This window comes from Triticum dicoccoides, chromosome 4B (assembly GCF_002162155.2).
Source record: "Triticum dicoccoides isolate Atlit2015 ecotype Zavitan chromosome 4B, WEW_v2.0, whole genome shotgun sequence".
Taxonomy (NCBI): Eukaryota; Viridiplantae; Streptophyta; class Magnoliopsida; order Poales; family Poaceae; genus Triticum; species Triticum dicoccoides.
Genome location: NC_041387.1, coordinates 639,658,962 through 639,667,986, shown reverse-complemented (window position 1 = coordinate 639,667,986; position 9,025 = coordinate 639,658,962). Strand labels below are relative to the sequence as shown.

General features: G+C 44.6%; 1 long non-coding RNA gene across 1 annotated transcript; it reads left to right on the top strand.

Annotated features, from left to right (window-relative positions):
- The first annotated feature begins 3,896 nt into the window (after positions 1–3,896).
- LOC119294129 lies at positions 3,897–8,237 on the top strand. Its single transcript, XR_005143350.1, has 3 exons — positions 3,897–3,969; positions 5,218–5,315; positions 8,184–8,237. It is a non-coding gene; the product is annotated as an uncharacterized LOC119294129 (long non-coding RNA).
- The last annotated feature ends 788 nt before the right edge of the window (positions 8,238–9,025 follow it).

The window sequence follows — 9,025 nt, the reverse complement described above, 5'->3', positions numbered from 1 at the left end:
TGTTGCGTCCCTTACACGGTTGGGCTATAATGGGAACCCCTTGATAGTTCGCCTTGATTAAAGCTTTTCCAGCAATGCCCAACATTGGTTTTACCATTTGCCACCTAGCCTCTTTTTCCCTTGGGTTTTCGGAGCCCGAGGGTCATCTTATTTTAACCCCCCTGGGACAGTGCTCCTCTGAGTGTTGGTCCGAACCAGGCAGCCTGCGGGGCCACCTCGGGGAAACTCGAGGGTTGGTTTTACTCGTAGCTTGACCTATCCGAGCGTGCCCTGAGAAAGAGATATGTGCAGCTCCTATCGGGATTTGTCGGCACATTCGGGCGGTGTTGCTGGACTTGTTTTGACCTGTCGAATCATCTTGTTGTACCGGGATACCGAGTCTGATCGGTGTGTCTTGGGTGGAGGTCTATTCCTTCGTTGACCGTGAGAGCTTGTTATGGGCTAAGTTGGGACCCCCCTACAGGGATTGATCTTTCGAAAGCCGTGCCCGCGGTTATGGGTGGATGGGAATTTGTTAATGTCCGGTTGTAGCTTACTTGAACTAAACTTAATTAAAATGAATCAACCGTGTGTGTTACCGTGATGGCCCCTTCTCGGCGGAGTCCGGGAAGTGGACACAGTGTTGGAGTTATGCTTGCGCAGGATGTTCCTTTAGCTTCTCGCTCGTGCTTCGCCTTCTCTTCTCGCTCTCTTTTGCGTATAAGTTAGCCACCACATATTCTAGTCACTTGCTGCAGCTCCACATATATTTGCCTTATCCATTCCTATGAGCTTAAATAGTTTTGATCGCGAGGGTGCGAGATTGCTGAGTCCCTGTGGCTCACAGATACTATAACTCCAGATGCAGGTCCAGGTGATTTCGCTCCAGGTGACGAGTACGAGCTCAAGTGGGAGTTCGACGAGGACTCTCAGCGTTATTATGTTTCCTTTCCCGATGATCAGTAGTGGTGCCTAGTTGGGGATCGATTCAGGGCCTTGTCGCATGTTGGGTTCTTTTCTATTTTGGCGCCGTAGTCGGGCCATGAGTGTTTGTTTGATGGATGTTATTTATGTACTCTGATGTGACGTGGCGAGTGTAAGCCAACTATGTTATCTCCCCCTTTTATTATGTATTACATGGGATGTTGTAATGATTGCCTGACTTGCGACATTGCTTTCAATGCGGTTATGTCTCTAAGTCGTGCCTCGACCCCGTGCGCCACTACTGACAATTTTTTTTTACTTTTTTTAAAACTAGTAATGGCGCACTAGAGTATAGTGCGCCATTACTAGTTCAAACTAGTAATGGCGCACCAAAATCACGGTGCGCCACTACTAACCATTTTTTTTGCAAAACTAGTAATGGCGCACCACGTAACAGGTGCGCCATTAGTAACCAGGGTTACTAATGGCGCATTGTTAGGTGGTGCGCCATTAGTAACCTAGGAGCAGCTAGATATTTTGGACGACCACCTACCACACTCATTTTCCCCACTTCATTCTCTCCACCTCCTCCTCCAAGCTTGTCTCGGGTGCCTCCTCCTCCTCACCTCATTTGCACCATAGATTCACCCAAATTAAGTGGTTAAATTACCTGTTTTGATAGGTAAGTAAAGGGAAAGCTTTCTTTATGTTATAGATCTACTTTTTTCTCCCTCCAACAACGTGCACATGCACTTTTTATGGCCTAGCTAGATCTACGTATGTTTGTGGTGTTGCATATGTTTGTGTTTGGAGGTACCGGTATTTGAAATGCGATAGTTGCCACTATTTTCCCGGAATGTTGATTCATTTCCGTTTCAGCGAGAATTTGGCACTATGCATTCTTTTTGGTCCTATTTTTAGGTAAAATATCGTAAAATATCGTTTTGCTCTACCCCACAGGCGACCATGGTCCGCATGATGACCGAAGGCATCGTGAATAGGTTTTTGAGCTCCGCGAAGGCCGAGATGCTTCAAAAGAACGAGACGGAGATAAGATGTCTGTGTCGAAGATGCAAGCTGAAGAGCCTTATGGACCCGGATTCCGTACAGGTGTGGGACCACCTGCTCTTGCGTGGTTTCATGGATGGCTATCGGTGGTAAGGTGATGAAGATGATTATGAAGTCGTCCATGGGGGCCGGGCAAGAAATGAGGAACGGCAGCAAGACAACCACGGCGAGGGCGAGCGAGAAGACGAAGAATCTCCAGGACATGATCATGAAGTAGATGCAGTACACAGTCATCATGTAGAAGATGCCGGACATGATGATGAGGAAGATGCCGGAGCAGACAGAGGGCATGATCATGAAGATGAAGATGCCAGAGCAGATGACGATGGACCATCGATGGGCTGGGTGCAGGACCCTCATATTCAAGAGCTGCTTCTTAAGCAGACAGATAACGCAAGAGCTACCGCCCGAGAGAAAGCCAAGATGGATCAAATGGAGATAGACGTGGTTACTCCATTGTATGATGGATGCAGGCCCGAGGATACCCGCCTGAAAGTAACGCTCATGGCTCTGGAGATGAAGGTAAAACACAAAATGACCGACGCATGTTTCGATGAAAACATGTCATTCTGGCACGAACGTCTTCCCAAGGGGAACAAGTGACCAACCAGTTTCGAGGAGGCGAAGAAAATTGTGTGTCCTCTAGATTTACCGCACGTGAAATACCATGTGTGCATGAGCAATTGCATCATTTATCAGGACGAGCACACGGAGTCTACCATATGTCCGGTGTGCGACGTCACTCGATACAAGAAGAGGAAGAAAGCTCCTCGAATAGTGGTGTGGTACTTTCCGACAACTCCTCGTCTGCAGCGGTATTTCGCGGACCCTAAGCACTACTGGAAACAGGGAATTTGCCATCAGCCAGCTCTTTGCCATCTGCCAGCTGATGGCAAAGAGCATCTTTGCCATCTGCTTATAAAAAACAGATGGCAAAGAACTGACAGACAGCAAAGAACATGGTTGCCATCAGCCAATTCTTTGCCATCTGCTAGTGGATGGCAAAGAATCTTTGCCATCTGCCAGCAGATGGCAAAGAGGTTGCCAAATCATGTGGCCGTCAAGAGTGTAACGGCGTACCAGCCCCACATCTTTGCCATCTGCCAGCAGATGTCAAAGATTCTTTGCCATCTGCTAGTAGATGGCAAAGAGATGGGGTTATTTTTTTCTAGGTAAAAACAACTGTGGGGTTATCCCCTCCCTCTCTCCCCACCCATCCAGGTAAAAAAACATCCGCCGCCGCTCGCTCCTTCCTTCCTCATCCTAGCCCCAATCCACAGCCCCACGCCCCTTGCTCCTTCCTTCCTCACCCGCCGCCGCACCCTCCCACCTCCTCCTCCACCTTCTGCGCCCTAGGAGCCCAGCCTCCGCCCTTCTGCTACTCCTCCACCGGCCCGCCCTGTTACGCCGCGAGCCCCTCCCTCGTCTTCGCATTCCGGTGGTCGATAGTCGGGGTCAACGAGGAGATGCACGCGGCGGCGGACATGGACGACTCCATGAGCGGGACCACCGCCGTCGCGGCGCCTGCGGCCGGCGGCGCACTCCACGGTGCTCAGGATGTCCGCGGCGGCGCGGGCTATGGACCGAGAGGCGGGGCCCTTGATGCATTCCGTTTGAGGGGCTGATCGGGCTGGCGTGGGGTCTGAGCCACCGTTGATGGATTTCTCCCAGCTTGGCTCCTGTTGATTTGGATCCGGTACGATCTCTCTCTCTCTCTCTCTCTCTCCGAGACTCAACCAGGCACTCACAGGTATGAACACAATGTTGAGATTTTTGCTACTCTATTTATATAGGATGGTGTTAAAGAGGTGTGGCATGTGGCGTCAAGGGGGAGGTGCGTAGGGGCGGTTCTGGTCAAGGGTGTCCTCGCGGTGGCCATCGATGATGAAGTGGTGCTGCCTATGGGGCGGCTTCTCTTTCTCCGGCGGGCGTGGTCTGTGGGATCTGGTGGGTGCACAACTTCTCTTGTTGGTGCAGTCTTTTGTTGGTTCCAATACAGTAAGTCAGACAGTGATCTCCCTGAACCTTGATTTACAAGCACACGTTCTTGCACCTACCATCTAACTAATATTCTTGATAATGTAAACCTGAAAGTGAAAGGATAATGTGCTATGTGATTAGATTAACTAGCACTGAAAGTTTTATACAATACAGGGAGCACCCTTTAATCATGATGCATATGCCCTCATTTTAATCAAATTCTGAAAAAGTCTTTATTTTATTATTTTCAACTTATTCCATGGTATGACTGGATAAAGCTTATCTGAAGAGATATGATTTCTGAATGACAGACAGCCTATGTACCATGTACCGGCGACTTGATTTATTCTGGTTGTTCCCCAGTCATGTGGTGTCAGTTTGTCACTTCATTCGAATTATATCAAAGGGGTTCACCCCCCTTCTGTCTGACAGTGCAGAACAAAGTTCTGAAGCATGGAGTAGAGTCGATTTTGTATGGTAAATTTTGGTGAATGAACAGTCAACAGTGTAGTGATTTCAAACATGTGTTGTAATCTTGCTTGAGAATATGGCATGTTTTCATGAAACTAAACTCTCTAATTGTCGTCAGGGTGCTGGACAACCTGAAGGACTACGCGGTGAGGGCCGTTGTCAACGCCGTCGACCACCTGGGCATGGTGGCCTACAAGATGACAGACCTGTTCGAGCAGCAGGCTTCGGAGATCTCGACCTTCGAGCTCAAGGTTGCGCGCTTGAACCAGGTATGCTTGTTGTCTATCAGTAAGGCACACGGTCTATGCCGACAAAACTATGCTGCTGAACTGACACTACTACTCTGTTATTAACCCATAGCAAATCTTCACCTGCCAAATCTATGTGGACAAAGAAGGCTCCAGGCAACAACAAATGATGGGGACAAGCATGAAGCACCACAAGAAATCATATCTCTTCAGATAAGAAATATTGTACTGGAGTTCAGAAATCATATCTCTTCAGATAAGATTTTCAACGAACTCTTGAATAGATGCGATCTTTGTTTGAGCAGCCATGAATTATACTACTAGACCTTGCTTGCCATTCCGCTGCCACAGTATCTGTACAAGGACTTCTTAAAATGTCTGTAACCAAAGATATCTTGTATTTATGCTGCTATAACCGATGGTCACCAGTTTGCTCTGGTGGATTCTTCTATGCTTGCACTGTTAACTATCTTTAGAAAAATCTCATGTATATGTAGATTCTCATGGTACATAATTTCTGATTATAGTTGTGCCTATCTGATTATAGGTGATGCTCCTGGGTGACTCCAGTCTGAGAAAGAGGGAAATGCAGGTCACGCTAGCTTGCAACCATTTTTGGGATGGATTCATCGATAGAATGCCGAGGTAAATGCGGTAACTAAACTGCTACTAAAAAAGAAACACAAGATGTTGGAGTTTTACCCAATTTACAGTATTGCATGTTTGTCCATGTCCAACATTTCACTGTATGTAGCACTGAATGTAGGGCCTGTTTGGATACAATGGCTATGCAAGCAGTGACAGTGGATTGGGTTGTTAATTCTTCGGGTTTAGGATTTATTCTGACTCTATTAGGATTTCAGTTATATTTGTTCCAATGTGGGTTAAAACTCCTTATTATTTCAGTAAAGTGCATGCCCTTGGTTTTCCCCATTGACCTTTGTTGCTCTGAATTTGGCCACCTGGGTAGTGTAGCAGTACTTGTTACATGCAGAGTGTTAGAAATCAGCACTTTCCGAATTTTTTCCATCATTGCTGCTTAGCACTCACATTTCTTCGCTGAAGGATAGAATATGGAGTAATAGAAGCTTTGGGAAAGGGCTGGAGCTCTAGGGCTTATGGTGGTTCTGCCTAGAAATTGTTACAAACAATCTTGTCCCAGAATTTAAACATAACTAAATCTAGGCTCTTCTCAAAAGCCTCTCACTGTTGATATATATTGACATTGTAGTTAACATGTATCCTGCTTCGAGTAGTACACATTATATTGTTAGTATATATAATCACTCAATGGTTTTGAATTAAGTTATGCATTTTTTCTATTACACTCTAGCCAAATCTGATAAAAGAGAACGCTACAACAGCCATATCGAATAACTCTGACAAGGTGTAATGTAAGTTCCTTCTTGGAAGATGTTCTTTTGAGATTGATGTCTGGCAGGCATTATCTGTCTCTGCATGTTGCAGACTCCAATGTATATCTTGAGAAAGAAATTTGCTTGAGTAACAAAGAAGTTTCCCATATGATGTTTATGGATTACTTCTAGCAAGGAACCAGAGCTTGGAACCACATGCTTATTCATTGTTATTGTTGGCCTAAAACTTAATATATAACTGCTACTATGCTTCTGCACTTTTGAAAGCTTAGATTTGTTAATATGATTCAGTTTCTTAAATTAAAGCTGATTGTGGACATCTTTAGTGTCTCTGCCTTATTAGGAGTGTCATTTGATGATAACGTACTTGCATTCAAGTTTTTTCGATGGTAACACCTTCGTCATATTCCGAAGTTTTATATTATTATTCTTAAGATATTTGCAAGCCTGTCAAACTGTTTTCTCAAAATTCTTGCCATCTTGCAATGACAATCCTCAAGCTGATAAGGATTCAAATTAGATTTCCTTTTTTGCTGGCTAGTACAGTAACTTTGTGCATGTAACATGATTATACCACTTTCTGCTGTACAAGATAAGTACACGTCTGCGGCTTCCTCCAGTTCCCCACCTTTGGGCTTAAAGCTTGGAAGCAAATGTAACTTCCATATGACTTTTTTTTCTTGCTGAACAATTTGTAAGTCTAACTAGTTAAAAATGCACAGGCTTGGAAATATTCACGAATGCAGGTTCTTGTAGGTGTCCATTCTTAGAAAGATTTGTCAGTTTCGATTTTATGCTTCGTTGTATACTTGTCTAATACCCTGCAAACATACAACCTACTGTCTCTTAGATAACAAAAAGAAATGTGAGAGTTGATAGCAAATATTATGCTTTCGATTTTCTTTGCTTGATTATGTTGGCATGATTGGATGATTTGTTTCTTGATAGGGTCATGTAGCATCATGCAGTAGCTCTGATGACTTATTAGCATGTATTGTTAGTTTCAATGCCATGTAGCATCATGGAATGGTTCCGATAACTTGTTAGCATGTTTTGTTAGTTCCAGAGAAAAAGCAAAATCCCAGCTCTGGCTGCTTCATGATCCTCTGGTTCTGCTTTTACCTCCCTGTTGTCATGTGAATTGCTCTGTTGTTATCTAGCAGTTCATTTGAGGCATGATTGAACAAGTGTACTGCTTCATTTGTAGGTCTAATCACTCTCATGGTGCATGTGTTGTATAAAATTGATGCCGTGCTTGCCGTCGCCACACATCAGTTGGGCTGTTAGGTTCAATCCCTTCTGAGTTCTTCGGAGTCCAAGCTTGGTCCATATATATACTATATTGCTGTTGTTCTTGTAAGGATGGATGTGTTGTGTTGTTGGCCAATATATGTTTGGCTGGTGCAAATTCCTCATGATATAAATTGCTGTGGTTTCTACTGCAATTTACTTCCAATTTTACTCTTGAGTTTTCCCATGCATGCATACTCTGTTAATTTATTCCGAGTGCCCATAGTTCCCTCTCTAGCAGCACCACCTGTGCTCTTGTCTCACCCATAACAACAATTTACTAGTAGTATGTCTCTTGGCATGGGTGCTAGCTTAGGTCCCTTCTACTACTACTCCACTTAGTAACTTGTCTGTATTCTATTACTTTGTACATATGTGTGTGAGCTGTGTTATATTCATCTTCCTCAAGTACTACAACACTGGTAGTTGTACACATATGATGGTGATTCGCTCTGGCCATTCCAGTTTTGGCGGTGGTGGTGCTGCTGCTCCTATGATGGTAGACTCGTCTGATTCCCCTAGCCGCATCCATGGTGATGAAGCTCGGCCTAGGCTAGAACCCCCTCTAGTGAGCTCCTCAAGTTCTCTTATACCCCTCCTACTTGCTTGTTGGTTCTATGCTCTGCCTTTGTGAGGTGTAATTGTTCAATTTTGTTCATAGTCGAGCATTGGATGATATTGTATTTGTCATGATGTACATGGTTCATGAACTATGCCAACCTGCAGCTTTGTTGTACTAGTGATAGTAGGATAATGCAAGTTTTGACAATCCATGCATATTTCTGCATCATAATAATCTTCTTCTTCTAGTCTTCTTCTTCTAACTTTCTTCTTTCCCATTTTACAGATTTGCTTAAGATCACGGAAGCTTGGGTTGATGGAGTGCTTGTATTTAGTTTTTGTTTTGACCTTGTGAAACTTGCTACCTATGGATGAAACTGTGTAATATTGATGAAACTATGTATATGTATGGATGAAACTTGCTACTATTAGTAACATGTGTTGGATATATATGTGTTCATGACTATTGGTAATATGTGTTGAATATGCTATATTGGTCATATATATAAACATATTTGTGTTTGATTTTCTGTGAAAAGGAACTGATATACGAAAAATCAAAATTAAATGGGACAATATAGTTACTTTGCCATCTGCTGGCAGATGGCAAAGAGCTTTGCCATCAGCTGGCAAATGGCAAAGAGGCCACGTGTCATCTACATGTAAAATTTGGGCTGGCCTATTTGGGCTCTTTGCCATCTGCCTGCAGCCTTTGCCATCTGCTGGCAGACGGCAAAGTATGCCGTTAGCCTTCTAATGGGGCTAACCCCGTTAAGAGGCTTTGCCATCTGCCAGCTGATGGCAAAGGCACATTCTCTTTGCCATCAGCCAGCAGATGGCAAAGAAGCCTTTACCGGCAGGGTTTCAGACAAACTGTTTGCCATCAGCTGGCAGATGGCAAAGCCTTTGCCATCCATCGACCATGCCTTTGCCATCTGCCACGGCAGATGGAAAAGTGCCAGATTCCAGTAGTGAAGGTAGCAAAGCTCCTGCGTTGGCACACGGATAGGGAGGAGAAGAAGCGAGAAGATGACGGAAATGATCTGGAGATAATAAAAAACACAAGATGCTGAGTCACCCTAAGGATGCGAGCCAGTGGCAAGCGTTGAACTTCAAACACCCAGAATT